We start from the raw sequence: 20008 nt of genomic DNA, 5'->3' as shown, positions 1-20008 counted from the left end.
CCCCAGGATCGGCACCCTTGTGCCAGCTGTATGTTTGGGTTTGCAGAATCCAAGTTTGCGACAACTGTTCTATGTAATTTCCGTACAAAGGATGGTAAAGACCCTCCCAGTAGACTTACAATTTATCAGTGGCACAAGTGTTTTATTGAAACTGGGTGTTCCGTAAGACACAACAATCGGACATTTCAAGACGTTGTAGAGCAAGTGAGACTCATCGATGGAAGCCACATTGAACCTTTTTAGGTATAAGGATATAAGATTTAAAAAAAAAAAAAAAAAACCTTCATGTATTTTGCTACTAAATGACATCAAAACCATGTCTGTAAGCTAAAGAAAGAAATCAATAGAAGTTTTCGATGTTGATAATTTTTCTCGGACAACACACAAATAATTAATAATAGGTCCTCAATAAGAAAATCATTTTTCAGGCTTTAAACAATTCTCTGATATTCTATGGCTGCGTACTGCTTGATAATATGCCTGCAAACTGTTGTGCAATGAAAACAATTATCTTTGCATGAAACACGAATATATGCTACTGTAAGATAGAGCAGAGCAGGGTAGATTAGGTTAGTATTGAATGTGCGGTAGATTAGTAGGGTATGTTAGGCTGGTAGGATAGGTTAGATTAGATTAATAGAGTGGAGTAGGTTAGGTTAGTAGAGTATTGTACTTAATTAATGAAGTAGGATAGGGTAGGGTATGGTAGGTTAAGTTAGTAAAGTAGGTTAGGTTAGGTTTGTATGTTATATTATTAGGACTTTAATGTGATTCTCACAATGATGAGAGTTCCTATAGGACTTGTAGTGGTTTCATACTAGTAACACTATGCTTGCAAAAATAAAATACAGCTTCCCTACACTAAACAGAAATACTCTGCAGGTGGAAAATATCTAAGAGTCCTCTTTCGTACCGGCTCACTCATTTTAAGCAATCTAATGTAATCGTCATGGTTAAAGATTAGTAACCTTACAACTATAAACATATACTACGGGTTAAATACATTGTGCAGTGATACTCGGCTGGTGGAAATTTATTTATTTATTTATTTATTTCGACTTGTTTCACATGTCGAGGTTAAGGCTATAAGAAGCCTTACCTACCACCTAAACATGATACAAAATTCAAAATTCAGAGAATATTGTTTACAATAGCAAAAAAGAAACTAAAAAATACAAGAAACAGACGCTTACTTATACACATACACATACACACACACACACACACACACACAAATATTGTAGTGCTACACTAGAATACATAGTGTTACAATATATAATAAAAGTTAAATTTTATTTTCTTATGACGAGGGTCTGTAGTGGCTCTTCTGTCTCTGTGTCCATTCAACACTGCTTCGATAACTATAAATTGTAAACTGCTCTTTTGAAAGATGCTAGAGAGTTTGACTCACGTATCGAGGTTGGCAAAGCATTCTAATCACGACATGTTGAAATTATGTATTACTTCGAGGAATAAGTAGATCTATGAACAGGAATTGCAAGATGGCTATTAAAACGTGATCTTGAGTCCCTGTCATGGAAATCACTTTAAAAATTAAGGTGTTTTAGAAGGTAAGAAGTTTCTGCAAAAGTAAGTGTTTTATAGAGCAGTACCAACGAGTGCAATTTACACCATTGCTGCATCTTCAGCCATTGTAGCTTTTCAAAGAATGGCGTTACATAATCCGATAATTTTAAGTGAAAAATAAAAGGTATGCAAGCATTTTGCATCCGCTGCAAACGGTTTTGTAAATGTATATCATCAGTGTCAGTTAAGGGGTGTCACAGTACTCCAAATAACGTACCATTAAAGTTTGAACAAGAGTTTTTTTTTTTTTTTTAACTGTGTTGGCCCAGATTTTTCACAGATGAAGAGAAGGGAATATTTAAAATTATATTGGGAAAAGTGAAGCATCTATTAACGTTGTTGCACGTTTGGAAGTAATTAAAATTGACTTTGATTTGACTGGATTTATAATCAAACAATTATCTGCTGGCCATTTAGCCAAATTACTCAAGTCTTCGGTCATCTTTGCTACACATGTACCTATTTGCCTTGGTGAAGAAGATAGATACAATCGAACATCGTCCGCATACATGTGATACTTACAGTGTTTTAAAGATTGCGGTAAGTCATTAGCATAAAGACATAAAAGAAGAGACCCTAAAACACTACCTTGAGGAACCCCACAAAGGAGGTTGCGCTGACGAGAAACTAAGTTGGCAACTACCACATACTGTTTTCGGTCGCATAAATAATTTTGGAACCAGTTAGCAGCTGAAGTAGAGAAGCTAAATTTTTGTACAAGTTTCTGCAGCAAAATGTCGTGGTTTACTGACTGGAATGCTTTGCTATAATCCAGTAAGGTAAGTATGGTTATCTCTCTCTTACCCAAAGCTGAACGTATATCATCAGTAATACTGGTAAGGGCTGTAGAAGTGCTGCAACGTTTACGAAACCCGGATTCAAAAGTGTCTAAAAGGTTATAAGTTCGAAGGTGCTTACGTATTTGGACACTTACAATATATTCAAGAGCTTTATATAAGGCAGTTAATATTGAAATAGGCCTTAAGTCTTCTGCAGACCGGACATCCTTAGTCCTAGGGAGAGGCAGAACCCGTGCTGTCTTCCACAAGACTGGTAATGTGCCGATAGTAAGGGAAAGATTAAATAAATTTGTAACTGGGGAAAGACGAAAGGTAATATTTTCTTGATCAATGTTATACTAATCTCATCTGCACCTATAGCAGTGGATGTTGTCCTCTTAATCGCTTTCATTATATCCTGTTGAGTAACGCAAGTGAAAGAGAAAACATTTTCTTCAAAATTAGGGATTTATCCAGTATTATCAGATTTTGCATTTATCTGTGAGCTAGAAGTATCAATTCTACAAAAATAATTGTTAAGATAATCGGCAGAGAATACATCAGGCTGGTCTCTTTTATTGCTATGAATGCCAAGTAGCTTCAAATTTCTCCGAAAATGGAAGGGATTCTTATTCTCGATCAGGGTGTAAGAAAATTTTAATTTCGTATTACGCATTGCTTGATTACATCTATTTCTAAAGATCCTATACCGGTATTCCTCAAATTTGTCATTTGAGTTGGGTAGATTTCATTTACGTGCTTTCTTAAATTTACTATACGCTCTGTCGCGAGAAGCCATTAAACTTCGAATTTCATCTGTAATCCAGGGCGAAGGAGAACGAGAAACACGTTTTTCTCTTAAGGGTGGCTGGATGTTCAGGAGATGTAAAATTAACTCACTTAAATAAGATAGTTGATCATCCACGAAAGGAAAATAATTTATTAGATTCCAAGGCAAAACGTAGCATCATGCAAGAGAGCTTCATTGTTAATGTTGGCTAAGTCTCTAATTTTAGGCTTGAATTTGGAAGTCTTAATAGAATAACAAACAAAGATAAGATCATGACGCGAAATGCCAGCTACTGAAAATTGACCGAAATGAAGAATTCCATCAATGTCAGAAGTTAAGATTAAGTCGAGCAGTGAATCTAAGGTAGTAGTATGAAACGTAGCTTCCAGCGGACAGATGGAAAAATTTAATGATGTAGTAACTTCACGGAATGTTTGTACTTCACGTTTAGAGGACAATAAATCAAAGTGCATCTATGTGTAATACGGTCTTCTTTCATATGCAGCCTCTTATTTTAATGGTAAAGTTGATACTTATGTGACATCTTATTCCACACCAAATAATTAGCATTTGTTTTTACTTTTTTTGTGGTAATAAGTTTCTAAGCTGTCTATAAGACACGGTAACCTGAAGCTATAGCTATATTAATCGAGCGCCGTAGCTCTCTTCTGTAACCTAACTTGAGGCTGAAACTACTTTTGTTTCAAATATCTTCATTTTAAAACTCCTTATCTTATGTTACAGTTAAAATCATATGTAGACCTGCGTAACATGATATGTCTAAAGGAACATATGCAGGGTGTTTCAAAATCACACCGACAACATTTGGAGGTAATTCCTGACACCAAGATAAGACAAAACGTATAGACCAACCTGTGTGCACAAATGCTTCCATCCGGATTTATAAGCTGCCGAAAACATGAAAAAATGAACTTTAAAGGTCCATAGCTCCAAAACTACGGGACGCACCGTAGTCAGGTCAACACTTAGGAACAGAGTGATTATTAAAATACATTGGATTCTATTTAGTTCGGCATATCATCGGCTCGAACTTAATATTTCATTTTATACGAGGAATCCATTTATTGTACCACTAGTCGACTATCAAACATATATACATCATCCAACCATTCAGTACATGTTATAAAACATATAGATACATACACTACTTCTGGATTATACTAATCAAAAGAATAACAGCTTCAACATCAACGCTTAATTTCCTCATATGCATTTTATTAAGCTAGTTCCACAGATGAAACGTCTGAACACACACACACACACACACACACACACACACACACACACACACACAGATATATATCAGAAGAAGGAGATGATGATTACATTATAAGGTGAGACAACAGGAAAACAGTTGAGGGGACCCGTAATTACCTTACTCGCTCATATGCATTTTCAGATCCATATCACAACAATCATCGGACCTTGGAGCACACTATATTACAATGGATAATATGAAAGCTTCCCACTTTATAATATGAAAGCTTCCCACTTTATTAGCAGCTACACGGCAGAATAGCTATGATAATGCTGATACCTGCTTCTTCTAGATATCAGAACTCCTTCGTGGCTAAGTGGTTAGTGTACCCGCCTTTGGTGTGGGAGAACCGGGTTCGATTCCCGGCAGGAGCTCAAGTGGTTCTCATTCCACGTAAATCAGTAGGTCCGGTCTCATATAGCCACGCTGCTGAAAGCGATGTTAAACTCAAAATCACCTCAATCAACTCTCCTTAGATATGGTAACAAGTAGCGGTATCACGTATATAACACATGGAGCAATTTTATGACGTGATATTTTCGCTAATTTTACTGAGACCGGAAGTAGTATTAGATTTGTAGCACTGCCAGTGTTAATAGAGAGATTAAAACGGAGATGAAATATATTCCGCGGATGCTTAATTAATTACAGAAAACCACTTCTCACTATGTATTGCTGTTTTAGATCATCGTTAAAACCGGAACTAGTTGAGTTCATCTACTTCCGGTATTAATATACATTTTAGATGGAAATAGAATATATTCCTAGGACGTTTAATTCACTGTAGAAAACCACTTGTAGTTATTTGTAGCCATTTTCACTTTCTAAATGATTCATATCTACCAATTCCGGTTTAAATACGATATTAAGAAAGAATATGGTAGGCTAAAGATTAGAATGCTAAATCGATTGCATAACACGCTTTTCGTTATCTGTTATCGTTTTCCCTCTGTGTAGCTCAACAGATCAACATTGAAACCGGAATTCATAGCGTATTTCTAGCACTTCCGGTTTCAGTAGATAGTAAAGGATGGAGATGTAATGTAATTCTGGAACGTGTAATCGATTGCGGAAGACCGCTTTTTTATATTCTAGTAAAAATTTTGCTGAATAGCGATCAACATTAAAAGCGAAAATATTTAATTTCTATCACATCTGGTTTGATTATCGGCTGCAGAAACGAACTGTATTCCTACCCTTTGATTCCCTATTCCCTATAATCGCACTAAATTTGTCCTTGACCGAACATTGTAACTCTCGTGTTTTTTTTTCTCCTGAATGAAGGATATGGGAGTTTTATCATTAACCTTATCATAAAATTAATTATTATAGTAAAAGATAAATAATCAAAAATTTAGTGTTAAACTAATACACCGCCATGTCACAGTAGATTGAATTTATAATGTAATATTTCGAATGAAACAGCTTGACAGAAGTAGTGCTCTCTCTTTCCTCTAGATGTCAGAATTATCCAATTCAATTTCAATTTAAAAATGCGTCTAAAGATGTATCTGCAAATAATAAAATTACTTTCTTCTTTGTGAATACGAAATACTACATTCGACCGAAACTGCGATTGTAATATTTCTTTATGTACTACTGAAATCTAACCATTTAAGTTATTAACGCTCAAGTAACTATCACCATCAACTGTTTGTTTTATGTCAAGAAACCTTCAATTATTCAGAAATTAACTTAATTCTTTTACATGGTAATGGTTAATAAACGACTAGAGGCTTTGAAAAGTGTGGGTGAAGATAAAAGGGAAAGAATTATTTGCGTCGAGCACAATATGAATGAAGGGGTATTAGACATTGTAAAGCAGAAAAGGACAGTTTCAAATGTTACTGAAAATGGAAGACAAACTGGTTGGGACATTGGCTAAGAAGGAACTGTATTATGAGGGAGAAGCTAGAAAGTATGATGGTAGGAAAGGAAGGGATATGACGAAGAATTGATGGAAAATATTAAAACAAAAATTTTACATGAAGACGAAGAGGTTAGCGTGAAGCATGGAAGCTTCACAGTTATGGCAAGTGATCTACCAATAATGGCAGAATACCTATGATGATGATAATCGATGCTCGAATTGTTAGCAGTGTATGTAATTTGCTATCCCATATGCCAATAAAACTTACGTGTTGCTAAAGTACACACAGAACCCGAAACGACTCAAAACGACACAAAAATGCATGTCTTCAAATTTGGACATACTTTAATGTGTACAAATGAATTGCCTTCTAATGGTGAACATAAGGAAATATGTCGATTTTTTGACATTATGGATATGTCCGCCATGAACATAAAAAAATGTGAGCAACTGTAGCATGTCAAAATGATCTACTGCCTTGTTTTCGTTAGTTTTGATGGATTAGTATGTTATGTTTCGTCATTGGGGCAATGTTTGAGATTATATAATTGTAGGCTACGTCAAAAAATTATCAAAAATGTATACACGTGCGCGGAAACGTGAGGCGGTTATCTCTTGTTATCAGTGTTACTAATGTAGCACTTTGTCGCTTGATCTAAAAAATTTTAAGGATATTTTTTATCAAAAACAATTGGTTTATTTATCATTGTTAGAATAGAAATTTAGCACTTTTCAAATGTTGTCTAGTGACTAAACTAGCATTATTTCCACTAAAATTAATATTTCTATCGTCTTCTTGCAGTGTGTTTAGTGACAGTATTATTCACGTATTTCTAAGTGTGGTTTAGTATCATTACGACATGTGTGTGTGCCCTATTACGGACAGGTTTAACATATATTTTGTATGCCATATTTTGTCCTTCGGGCTTTGTGTATAGGAGGCATTGCTTAGAAGACATGATCCATTATTTCTGAAAATTGAAAGAACATTACCTGTTATCAAACCATATTCTAAGGAGTTATGCTTCCTGTCTACCTAGCTAGTTACCGCTATTGATACGTGTAATTAAAAGTACTGTAGTTTTCCAGTATATTTAAAACCCAAAACTGGCATAATTATATAAGGATTCAGGTTTACCAGAAACTTCTTTATATACTTACTATGTCTGCATTTTCCTCCAGAAAACAGAAAATCTCAAGAATTATTTTTAGATCAGCAACTATTTTGGACAGGATGTAAAGAGTCAATGCTCAGAAATCGAATTTCGTTAATGGACATGATCGATCCCGTTTAACCTAAGATATGAACAATCAAAAATCGATTCCCAATGTATTTCTATCTGGAGTAATTATAGGTATGTCCTTGCTTCATATACTATACCCGCTGCACCTATCGTGCGTCCTGCACGTAGAGTAGGCTTTTACGCGGGCTCACACCCAGCTCGTCGACACAACTTTAGTTTTGGAGTGTTTAAAAATTTACGAAATGGGCTTTGTACCTGAATTTATTTGTTTGTGATTGAACGTGTTGTGGTGGCCGAACGAAGGAAGAAACGCTAGTGAGTCAATTTTAAGACAATTGAGTTGTTGAATTTCAGCATAAGCAACGTTTTAAGGCACACCTAAAGGGTAGCCCTGTCGTGAGCAGCTTAGCTGTTGAAGGTTTCTGTCGTATGACACATGAACTACTAGATTGGATTTGAGAACCAGATTTCTGTGAAGAGGATAGCCCAGAAGAGGAAACTGCGGCTGACTTAATCCCCACTCTCCTTGTGCAATGCGTAGAGAAGCGCGAGTGTTATACAAATTATCCCCCACTCAATTTTTTGCCAGCGCAAACTGTAAGTAAAATTGAGAAAGAGTAACTCTTATAAATCGAGAAGGCCACCTGATTTAAGTAAATGATTTTAAGAAAATAAAAAGCAAAGTAATTATTTTGAGTGCTCAAATTATTAAATATAATTAGCTTGTAGTGTGATTATTGTATATTGTTTGTTTAATCACAATACATAGTACTCGCAATTTTAATCTCACGTTTATTTCTTGGCCGTAATCACTCGTAGCTTTACATTGTGTTGTAACAGTTCATAGATTATTTGTTTTATTCATTAATTTTTACGGCAAGCACTCCTCTCTTCCCCGATATCTTTCCAGCGGTCGGTGGAGACGGGGACTGCTTGTATGGTTTATGGTGACCTCTTGTGGGCGCTGGAAGCCACGAAACCAAAGTTTAGAGCAAGTGAAACAAAAAGAGAGAGAGATAATATGTACAGGGTTTGTATGATAAGTAATGAGACCAGGTCTGGAAACATTGTTTTATTGATCTGATCTGTACAGGGACTTAAAAGCTTTCGAAGTACTCTCCTCTTGCGTCGATGCACTTCTGCAATCGATGTTTCCACGCTGCAAACGCCCCCTGGAAGTCAGCAGCCGGCATGTCCTTTAGAAATGTGGTCACGGCTGCTTGGATGGCTGTGACGTCTGCAAAACGGGTTCCTTTCAAGCGTGGCTTCAGCTTCGGGAAGAGGAAGAAGTCGGCCGGGCTCACATCTGGGCTGTAGGGTGGTTGTGGAAGGACTTCCACCCCAATCCGGGTCAAAAAGGAGGTCACTAAGAAGGCGGTGTGGGCAGGGGCATTGTCGTGATGCAACTTCCACCGGCTAGCGATCGCCGGTCTTTTCCGCTTGACGCTCCTGTGCAGTCTCTCAAGGACTTGTTTGTAGAAGGCGGCGTTGACGGCTTGTCCTTGGGGTACAAACTCCTTGTGGACCACCCCCACATTGTCAAAAAAACAATCAACATTGTTTTCACCTTTGACTTCGACATTCTGGCCTTCTTGGGGCGTGGGGACGCAGGAGTGTGCCACTCCGCGCTTTGACGTTTCGTTTCAGGGTCGTACTGGAACACCCACGACTCGTCACCTGTTATGACGTCATCTTCAAAGTTAGGGTCACTGTTCATGAGGTTCAACAGTTCCTGACAACAATCAACACGTCGTTGCTTTTGTTCGTCAGTCAACACTCGCGGCACCAGTTTCGCACAGATTTTTCTCATTCCCAATTGTTCCGTCACAATCTTGTGCACTGTTGTGTGGTTCATATCGAGTTCATCAGCAATCAATCTCAACGATAATCGACGGTCTGAGTTCAGGAGATCCCTCACTTTTGCCACAGTTTCGTCCGTAGTCACTGTTGTCGGGCGTCCAGCCCTCTCCAGATCCTCAACGCTTTCCCGGCCGTTCCGGAACGCACTGTGCCAACGAAACACCTGGGCTTTGGATAGGGCTTCCTCTTTGTAGGCCTCCGTGATGAGAGAAAGCGTCTGAGTAGCCGTTTTCCCCAGGCGAACGCAAAATTTGATCGCATAACGCTGTTCGATGGAACCCTCCATGTTTGTTGATTTTCCGCCGTGACAAGAATGTTCACAAGGGCTTTGTCCAAGGCTTGTCCGCGCTCCACTAAGGCTCGGAGCCAACTGACGCGCGGTGCGTTGCTTTGCTCGGACCCCCCCCTACATCCTCCATCACCGACAAACCCGCTCCAGCGACACGCGCGCCGCGGCGCGGCGAGTCTCATTACTTATCATACAGACCTTGTAGTCTTATTTACGATAAACCCACAAAGGTCGGTCATAGGACCCAACCGATATGGAAAATGTACACTGTTCCTCTTCATTTACCTGAATATCTCGTGGTGTAGCACGTCCAGCAATTACTAAAATTTCCTTCTTTGTTGACGTTTACGATCAATTTTTCAGTACCGTCATTATACGAGACATGTACTTACAGTGAGAGATGAAATCCGATCTACCGTAATGGGTTCAATGCTCTACTAGCACGCGCCAATCGACCAAGCTTAACAAAATTCCAGTGGGAAGACATTAAGCATGCTGTACTGGTAAGCCCATATATTCTGTGTAATGCAGTTAGACAGAAAAACCTCTTTTCCTAATTTTTTTTATGTAATGCCTGTTTAGGGATCCACAGGCCCGTATCCAGGGGGGTTCTAGGGGGCCGGGTCCCCCTAAATTTTTGCTGGCCCCCTCTAAAATTTTCACGGTAGGCTTGCAAATGAACTATAATATGGTGATGAACTATAATATTGTTGGATCGGGAACCCCCTAACTTCAGCCGCCCCCCCCCTAAATTTTTGGGCTGGCTACCGGCCTGGGGATCCAAATGCTATTCTTGAGCGACATAATGATATCATTTAAAAACGATCATGGTATTCGAACATGAAATTTCCCCGATTGTACGCGGCAGCAGATAATTTACCTGCACTGACCCAACAACACAGACAAGGTACCTAGTATTCTAATGTTTTATATATATATATAATTCCATGGATTGCTTAATTGTTACTAAATCGTCCAGTTGTATTCAATCAAATGACCATCCAACATTAAAGTTTTGACACACAATCATAGTCATACGTCTTGTGAATAAAATCAGAAAAATAAACACACTGCTGAACAAGACTGCACTTATTTAATATAAAAACACATTTACACGTGACGTTTCGATCTTCTAGCCAAGGTACGTTTGATGAGGATCTTGGGTACAAGATCGAAATGTCACGTGTAAATGTGTTTTTATATTAAGTAAGTGCAGTCTTGTTCAGCAGTGTGTTTATTTTTCTGATTAAAGTTTTATTTGCAATAATCTTGAAATATCTTTGTGAAATATCCTTAAGACTTCCTCAACGGACATTGTATATTCAGGAAATGTAAAACATAATGGGATATATCTTTTTTGATTTCCTCCTTTCCGATAAAAAGTTTTAGAATAGTAAAAAGAGTAATGAAATGAATATAAAAGAGAAACTTACCATACAAAGAACAAGAAAGAATAAAAAGGCCAAGAATTTCATTCTTGCTTTGTGTTTGTCTTTTGCTCCTGCAGGGTAAGAATGGTAACTGTCCTGGTAACTACGCAATTGAATCACCAATCACTTCTAGTTTTATATCGACTTTCCTATTCTTCGTTTCCTTTGTGCTATTATTTCCAAAGTTAACACTTGTCTGATTATCATTGAATTTCCATTTTGCATCCAACGAACCGATAGTTATTGCCGCCCGAACATGCATCATTCTCTTATTCACAGTTCGTATAATTCTGTCAATTACGGAGGTATTTTCCATAGGAAAATGAATCTATTGTCTTCGGAGAAAATAACGCACTATACGCAAAGGCGTAAATAATTTCGTTGCCGTCTTTTTATTTTCAAATGCGGAGCATACTTTGTGCTTTGCTAAACGGTTTGATATAACGCGATTTCTTAAATGATAGAATTCCAATTAAAGTGTCGAAATGAGCTGTTTAATTGCTTTCTGTTTGTCGTTTAATACAACAAATATTGAGCAATTTTTCAGTGGCTCAAGACTTTTGTAAAGCTTTTTGATTTTACTGCTTCTACTGTGTCCTTCCACACTATACCTTTCGTTAAGGTATTTGGTCTATCAACCAACAGCTCTTGATATAATTATCCTGTCTGTCCTTGTACGTCCATCCGAGGGACAAAAGTCTCAAGTAGAGTCTACTAGTTGATGTATCACAAGCAATTTAAGACAGGACCAAGAGGATAGAAAATTGGGAATTAAGTTCGTTCATTGAGGTTAAATTGAAACCGGAAGTTGTGAAAAACAACCATTTCCGGTTTTAACGTTGATCACCATAAAAGAGAAATAGTAATTCATAGCGATATGCGGTTTTCTGCAATCGACTCAGCGTCCCCAAACATACATTTCATCCCCTCCTTAAGAGGCTACGTCACGGGCGAAATTAAAATTCCGCTAATTTTACAGTAATTATGTGATATCTTCAAATAGATAAGAGATAATCAAAATGAGGAAAAAGAGCGCCCTAAACAATATTATTTTACATGAGATACCGTTATCAGGACTTACTTATCTGCTTTCGACTTACAACCATTTAGAAAATCGGCATTTATTTTCGCGTTTCTAAATGGCTGCAAACAAAAAGCTACTAGGTGTCTCGTGATAACGTTACCTCATGCAAAATAATGTCTAGGACACTCTTGTTCCACATTTCAATTATTTTTTTTTATCTGTTTGAAGATATCACATAATTACTGTAAAATTAGCGGTATTTTAATTTCGCAGTGATTAGATCTCTTAACTCTCTGCTAACACCGGAAATGTTACGAATCTACTGAAACTTCCGGTTTCGATATTGATCAGAACATAGCAAGAATTTTTTTTAAAAAAAGAAGGGATAGCGAAAAGTGTTTTATTACCCTTATAAAGCCCCAAATGACACCTCTGATCAAATATATTTTAGTTAAATTGTTTGGTGAGTACGACGCGTGAATCCGAATCGAAAATTAAATTTTATTATATGGATCATGTATCCCGTAATTTAAGAAGGTGATATTTTATATACAAACTTCTCATTAAAAATAAGTGAGCACATATCTCAATGTCTTCTAGAATCCCACCTTTAAGAGAGACAAACGGAGTAATATGTAATTATATATCTTTTTAAGTATTCAAATTGATGTATAGCTCATTATCACGGAGAAACGCCTGAACCATTTGAAATGAATTTCCTGTCTACTGTACGCAAATTTGTTTTCAAATTGCAGAAAGTGTTCTCTGTCTAAGTACCTTCTAGAATAATTCCTGTTCTGCATGAAGAGATTACTAAACTCTTGGTGGGAGAAGAAGACTGATAACGTGTTATCTGAGATTGCCCGTGAAAGATAGGAATCTAGCCCGTAATAATACATATACTTTTGCCGAGGCAAAAAATATGTTCTTATTGTAGAAATGTCTCTTATTAGGAGGTGTCCATTAAAGTAGGTTTTCCTGTATATAGTATTTTTAATACAGAGTTATATACAATACATACAGCAATATTTTCAACATTATACTTGAAAGAAATCACTAAGCCGAGATTTTAGAAGTTCCACCAAATTTCAGACGTCATTGTTTTTTCTTAGGTGACATTTACTTCCGCGAAGTTTTGGCCATGCGTAATTACAATCACGAGACTTTGAACCCAAATCTTTGATCTCTTTGATATAGTGAAGATACCAGATTTACATTTTTTAGCGGCAAATGATAGAGCAGAGAGAATTATTGTGAGCCAGCTACTTTTGTGCGTGTTTGTGTGTGTATACTGAAGAGGATAGTTTTATAGTACTTGACTTATTAGAGTAAATCATATATAAGAGAAGGCGCTCGCCCCTGACTCTTCTCTGGCGTCATCACTGCTTCGATGAAGTTAAAACATCGCCACTTCTACTAGAATTTCATTTTAGAGAAAAAGGTAAAAATTGTATGGGACTAGGGCAAATGGAGGACAGTGTTCATGTTTTTTGACTTGAATCGGAAGTCTAGTTCATCGTAATTCAAACGGCGAGGAACAAATTTTAATGTAATTTATTACACGTTCAGTTCATTTGGTAGAATGCATTCACATGTCCCATAGACAGACGAACTCTATTACAAAAATCATAGGTTGTTTGCTTTCTGTTCTCAAGAATCACTGCATGTGATTTTGCGTTCCTTTCTGCATTTTTGCATACTAATGGTCTATCTAAACTTTTTGCTATTCTCTACAAGCCATCTTTGTAACGCTTAAAATACTCAAATCACTGTTGCCAACACTTATTGGCAAAATGTCGCTAAATTTAGCTCCTAAAGTCGCTAGAAAGTCGCTAAAATAGTTATTTGTCGAATTTAAGCCTGAAAAAGAAGTTTCTTTATCTTTATTTTAATCTTTCTTTTCGTTTTTTAAAAAAATTTCGAGATATAAAGTTAACATGTACAAAGATGTATACGTAACTATAATGAACAAAATCAGAAACCAAATAAAATAATTTACTTCTTCGCAAAGAAACACTGTCTTCTCCTCCATGTTTGGGGTTTATCCATACTTAATAATAATAATAATAATAATAATAATAATAATAATAATAATAATAATAATAATAATAATAATAATAATAATAATAATAATAATAAACACGACACGTTTAAGGCGAAATAGAAAACACACAGGTCACATACGTTAGTCACTTTAATTTATCAATTGCACAGCAGTATACACTACACAGTACATACTGCAAATAGATTTAGTCAACAATTGATTCAAAATGTCCTAATTTAATGATGAGCAAACTATTACTTGCGGCCAGATGTGGAGTCTGATAGATTCTATCCGACTAACGACATGATACTTGACGAATAAAAGTAGAATGGGGTTTCGTCGAAAGAGTTGTATTAAAAACAGACCGACAGATGAATATTTAAGTTCAGTTTTGAGAATCACTGTATCTCAGTTGAAACTAGATTATGAAAAACTTCAATCATTAACAGGGCTCCAGTATTAAAAAAAATTGCCAAATGTACCATTCTTATTTTTATAAAGGGTCTTTCCTAGTAAGTTAGTGAAATCGGCCTTTGATTCAAATTGGGTAGCTATTGACTCAAAAGGTTACCCTTGACCTAAAACTAACTCCAAAAAAATTTTTGACCCCCTCCCCTAACCGAATTATTGTTTTCAGTTTTATTTCTTTTTGACAATGTTGCCATCTCTTTCAGGCCCCCCAAAAATATATGTTGTACGTAAGAGTGGAAAGTTTCGGCCATCTACTTTTAATTTAATTTAATGATATTTAATTTACTTTTCCAATATGCGGTATTTCCATTGATTGCACACTTCAGCCTTTGTATTAGGTCTGAACGAAAGACGCCAATTTACGTATACCGGAATTCGTAGTTTCGGTCACACTCTTAACGTGTCTAAATTAGTAATAGAGTGTGTGGTATATTCAGCAATGGCACACATATAATCTATTGAAACTGTGCAGTTGGTATCCATCGCCTTCTTTCGTCGAAGTGTTTTGAGGGAGTCTCAAAAGTCCCCTGGCATAGGACAACACTGTTATTATCAGAGTTACAACAAAATGTATGAGGGGAAACCGTCTCCAAACATGATGTTTTCAATCTAAATTGAATGATTTTTTTTAATCGGACGAGTGGTTTGGGCTGTACAGTCTATATGCGCCCAATGTTAAATCAAAATGCAACGCTTCCATTTACCTGCACCCACAACATAAGTGAATTAAGTTATTATCTTTTACTCTAATACGTCGATGGCCAGTCTCCATTACAAACAGTAATTTCATCCCCTTATGTTGTTGGTGGAAGTAAATGGCAGCGTTGCATTTTGATTTAACATTGAGCACATAAAGAGTATACAGCCCAAACGACTCGTCCGATTTAACAAAATTTCTTCACTTTAGATTGAAAACATCATATTTGGAGACGGTCCCTCCTCTTATATTTTGTTGTAACTCTGTTGATAATAACAAACTTACCCTTTGTGAAGGGACATTTGAGACACCCTGTATGTTATACAGGCTGGCCTAAAAATAGGTGTACAGTCCCGTACTGATCAACTTATTGTTTTTTTTTTAATATTATTTCTTATTGTTATCCATCAGGTAGACTTAGTTTCTTTATTGTTTATTCTTAATGTCTTTTTACTTATATCTTACACTCTCAACATCCGAAACAAATAAACCTATAAGTTAGAATGCTATACTTGACCAATGCCGGGTATATACCTACTTTTGGGCCACATCATGTATGTGTGTAATCGTTGGAAATGACCCAACTCCTGAAACCACATTACTCCTTATGTGTGAGGTACCGGAAACCATAAACTAGCATAACACTGTTTTGGTAACTAAAATAACACCTCAATGAAAATAGCGTCACCCACACGAACTTCATATGCTCCAAACATTAGTGCTGAAGATATCACATAGAGAGAATATTAGTGTTCTTAGCAGATTGAAAAAGACATGCGAGAGCCTCTGATGGCGGCATCATCGAAGAAAACAACCGTCATTTACACGAAAACAATCGTCAGCGGTTATGTTGCTAGAATTTTTGGCACACTTTCTAATACGGAGTGGGACTGTCTTGACGTGAAGGTATACTCACCCACAAAGAATGTGAAAAGCTGGTTTTGTGACAAGACGCTAGTTTTGTTTCTAATTTTTGGTGCATCTGTGATAATTATAGTGTTCATCTAGGTGACGCTGTCTTCAAAAAAATATTCCTATCTACTTACAACAGTTGATAGGATACGAAGTATTTGTAGCTATTTCCTTCTGTATTTTCCAATGAGATATTTTCTTAGAGCAAATTTAGTTTTACTAATTTCAAGTCAGGCGCCAATCAAATCATTTTTATCGGTTTTAAAGTAGTTCCGGTAGAAAATTAAAATTCTCGGAAAGTTTGGGTATTTATATTTTTAAAAAAGTATAATGTAAGCATAGGTTTTTTTTACCACTGCTTTCTGTCATATTTCAGACACTTCCTTAACTTGATCTCAGAAGAAGGTTTCATCATTTTGAAGCAAGAATATTCACTATATCTATCTATCTATCTATCTATCTATCTATCTATCTATCTATCTATCTATCTATCTATCTATCTATCTATCTATATATAGGTCATGAACCTAGAATGGAAGAAAGTAGAAACGCTTTCAAAGTCTTGACTGGTAGACCCATAGGAAAACGACCATTAGGAAGACCTAGGCGCAGATGGGAGGACAATATTAAGATGGATCTCGCAGAGATAGGAATACAAAGTAGAAACTGGATGCAATTAGCTAAGGATAGAAGTCAGTGGAGAGCTTTTGTGAACGCGGCACTGAACCTCCGGGTTCCATAGGCCATAGAGTTATATATATATATAGTATGGCGCTGAATTCGTTGTACAGTCACGAATATTAATAAATGGGGGTTGGAACCATAAGAAATAATGGCTTCAGCCTTCATTTATTAATATTCGTGGCTGTACAAAAGCAGAGGAGTGATTCCTGGGAGTAAAATAAACAAAAACTTTCCAATAAACATAGGGCGAAAACCCCATTGTTTACGTGTTATTGTTAGTTCCATCCCATCTCGCGGTAAGTGAGCTTTATGGTGGACTGACACCGTATTCCTGAGTTCTCTTGAGGTTCTCCCGTTTCCTCTCACTTTCTTCATTTCAGCATTTCATTCATCTCTCATCATCATCTTCTCCTTTACCCTACCCGGCATAATCGTGGGACGTAAAACTTAAATATTTCATTTCATTTCCCACAAGTCACAGAACTACTTTTCATCACGTATGATCCATGGGAAGAATTCGGTACGATTCACGGAGCTGCCTTCGAAGTTAACACTTGGGAAACGTGAAACAACACAATTTCAACAACAATGTTGCCAAACTTAGAACACATGGCAAACGAGCAACAAAAATACTTAAAGAACTGTAACACAAACATTAACAATTATTGGATGTAATCGGTAACAACAATAATATTAAAAGAAACTAACGCCAATCTGACACAAATGTACCCTCAGGAGATGTACTCCATCTAGCTAGTGAGACGACACTAAGAACATTACACGGATGGGGGTTAAAGGCCAGATCACGCACACACGCTCTATTAGATGGTGAAATTGGTAGATCGAGGTCAAGCTTCACGACTCCGTGCGATCACTATAGTACTACTTTCAATTGGTAAAAATAGAAATTGTATTTTGTGAAAAGCTCTGTTCATACCAGAGTAATCTTACACTTCCAGAGTGAGCCAATTCCGGCTGATGTGGTTCATTTCTTATGGTCCACGATCATGTTAATGTTGCGAATAACACACAGTAGTCATTTTTCATCATCCAACACAACTTGCTTTGAAAACAGAACATTTTTGTAGAGTTTAAGTAGAGTTTTAATGTTGCATTCGGATGAACGATCAAAGCATTTTCTAGATTTATTTACTTTGCTCTGTATAAGTAGAAAAGTCTTAGAAAACACCTGTGTGTGTCTGCTCACATGTATTAGCAATCAGGGGCGGATCCAGGACCGACTTCTGGGGGGAGCGGTCGGTTGCCATACTGCTACTTTTAAGGGCTCCAAACTTTGGGATAGGTTTTATTTATATGTATAAAACAAGAAAGTTTCCTCTTCTGGGGGGGGGGCGATCGCCCCGATCGCCTCACCCTGGATCCGCCCGTTAGCAATTATGCTAAGGGAAAGGTAGAAAGGGGCTTTCCAATATGGATTCAGCTTCTCAAAAATAGGTTCCGCCTCCATCCTAACCAACGAGCAAATACTGTAAAATTTAGGAAGAAATGGCTTTCTTCACTTGGATTCCACACCACAAGTAAGTACAAATACCTTCCTTTTCCGTATTATACAAAAACTGCAATACGCTCGGAATACGCTACGATTTCGTGTTTACAATATTGATCTTCAGAGAGCCAAAACGGTAATTAATACTGAAAAACGGTTTCTTGTTATGAGTTTAGGGACCCAAGAATAAGTAATGTATCTGCCTATATCTCTCCATTCCAATCGGAAGTTTAGAAACTCCAGCACTTTCTGTCTCAGTGATAATTTCAATAAAGCAGAAACGGCCAGAACAGAGAAAGAAACGACTTTTTAAATGTGGATCTAGAAACGAAACAATACACAGTTTATATGTCTTTATCACTCTTATGTAAACCCGAAAGTGATTCAAATCTACTGGAATTTTCAGTTCAATGTATATTTTCATACTGCGAAATTGGTAGCAAATACGAAGAAATAGTACTTTTGTATGGTTTAAGCGTAACAGAAATGTATCCAATATCTCAAAACCTCTTGCTCCGTCCGGAAGCAGCAGAAAGCCACTATTTCATGTTTAAATATTGATCTCTATAAGGGAAGATATGTAGGAGAAGGAGCAATTTTTAAACACATAAATAAATAAATATGAATTCAATAATCTAAAGATAGATGCATTTCTGCCTATAACAGTCTAGTGCACTAGTTCTCAACCGTAGTGTTGCGACACATTGATGTGCCATGCAGCCCCATCGAGTCTGTGAAGAAATTTTAGAATGTTAAAATTATAAAACGTTTAATAATTAAATAATGTGAATTTTGAGATATACTGTACCAGTCAATGCCTTCATACTGAGAAGAAAAACGTATGAGGCGTAGAATACATGTATAAATCCTGTAGTTTTTGGACTTAACGTACAGCAAACGTATGTATAACCAGTGCTCGAAGTGGAAGAAGAACAGAGTCGGTATGTTTTATTACGATTTTGACTCGACATACCATCTATCTAAATGTTGAAATACAGTGAGAATATGTTGCCTAAAATATTGCATTTCTATTGTATAATGACTGAAAACTATTGCAGAGCTTCAGTGTACTTATGGGACCTGGGTGTGGGGAAGCGTGGAGAAGCTTTGATCCCCCGCATACAACTTTCTGAAAAAATATCCCCTTATGTTCTATTATAGAGAATCATACACGAAAATGCTTAAAAACAGAGTTTTTATATTAAAAATTCCCTGCAAGAAAATCTCGGACCCCCACTCGATTGAGGGGTATTCCCAACCTCGGAAGATCCGTCCCCAACAGCAGACAACCCCTAAATCCTTTCATGGTCAAAACACAACAAGGCAAGATGACACACACATATATAAGAGAGAAACAATTTAATATGGCACATCAAAATACAAACTAGATGAACTTCTTTGAAGACACCTTGTTTTAAAAACAAAAATTAGGGAAAAGATAACAAACATGTCTGTATTGTCAGCTTAGAAATTATTTCTAGATAAGAAACAAAACCTTGTTACGTGCAAAGCTATTCGTCAATCACTGGGTATAAAAATTG

General features: G+C 36.8%; 1 protein-coding gene and 1 long non-coding RNA gene across 2 annotated transcripts in view; one reads left to right on the top strand and one right to left on the bottom strand.

The window, feature by feature from the left end:
• The window catches only part of LOC145676376 (uncharacterized), a 55364-nt gene extending 44040 nt beyond the window's left edge, over nt 1-11324 (bottom strand). The window contains exon 1 of the long non-coding RNA XR_014129386.1: nt 11132-11324. This is a non-coding gene — a long non-coding RNA (uncharacterized LOC145676376). The remainder of the gene's footprint in view (nt 1-11131) is intronic.
• Nucleotides 1-20008, top strand: part of LOC145676375 (solute carrier organic anion transporter family member 74D-like) — a 261508-nt gene that overhangs the window by 197530 nt on the left and 43970 nt on the right. The gene's annotated exons all lie outside the window — the stretch shown is intronic.

The sequence above is a fragment of the Thermobia domestica genome, unplaced genomic scaffold (assembly GCF_964235325.1).
Source record: "Thermobia domestica unplaced genomic scaffold, izTheDome1.hap1.1 HAP1_SCAFFOLD_119, whole genome shotgun sequence".
Lineage (NCBI taxonomy): Eukaryota > Metazoa > Arthropoda > Insecta > Zygentoma > Lepismatidae > Thermobia > Thermobia domestica.
This window is presented reverse-complemented; position numbering and strand designations above follow the sequence as displayed.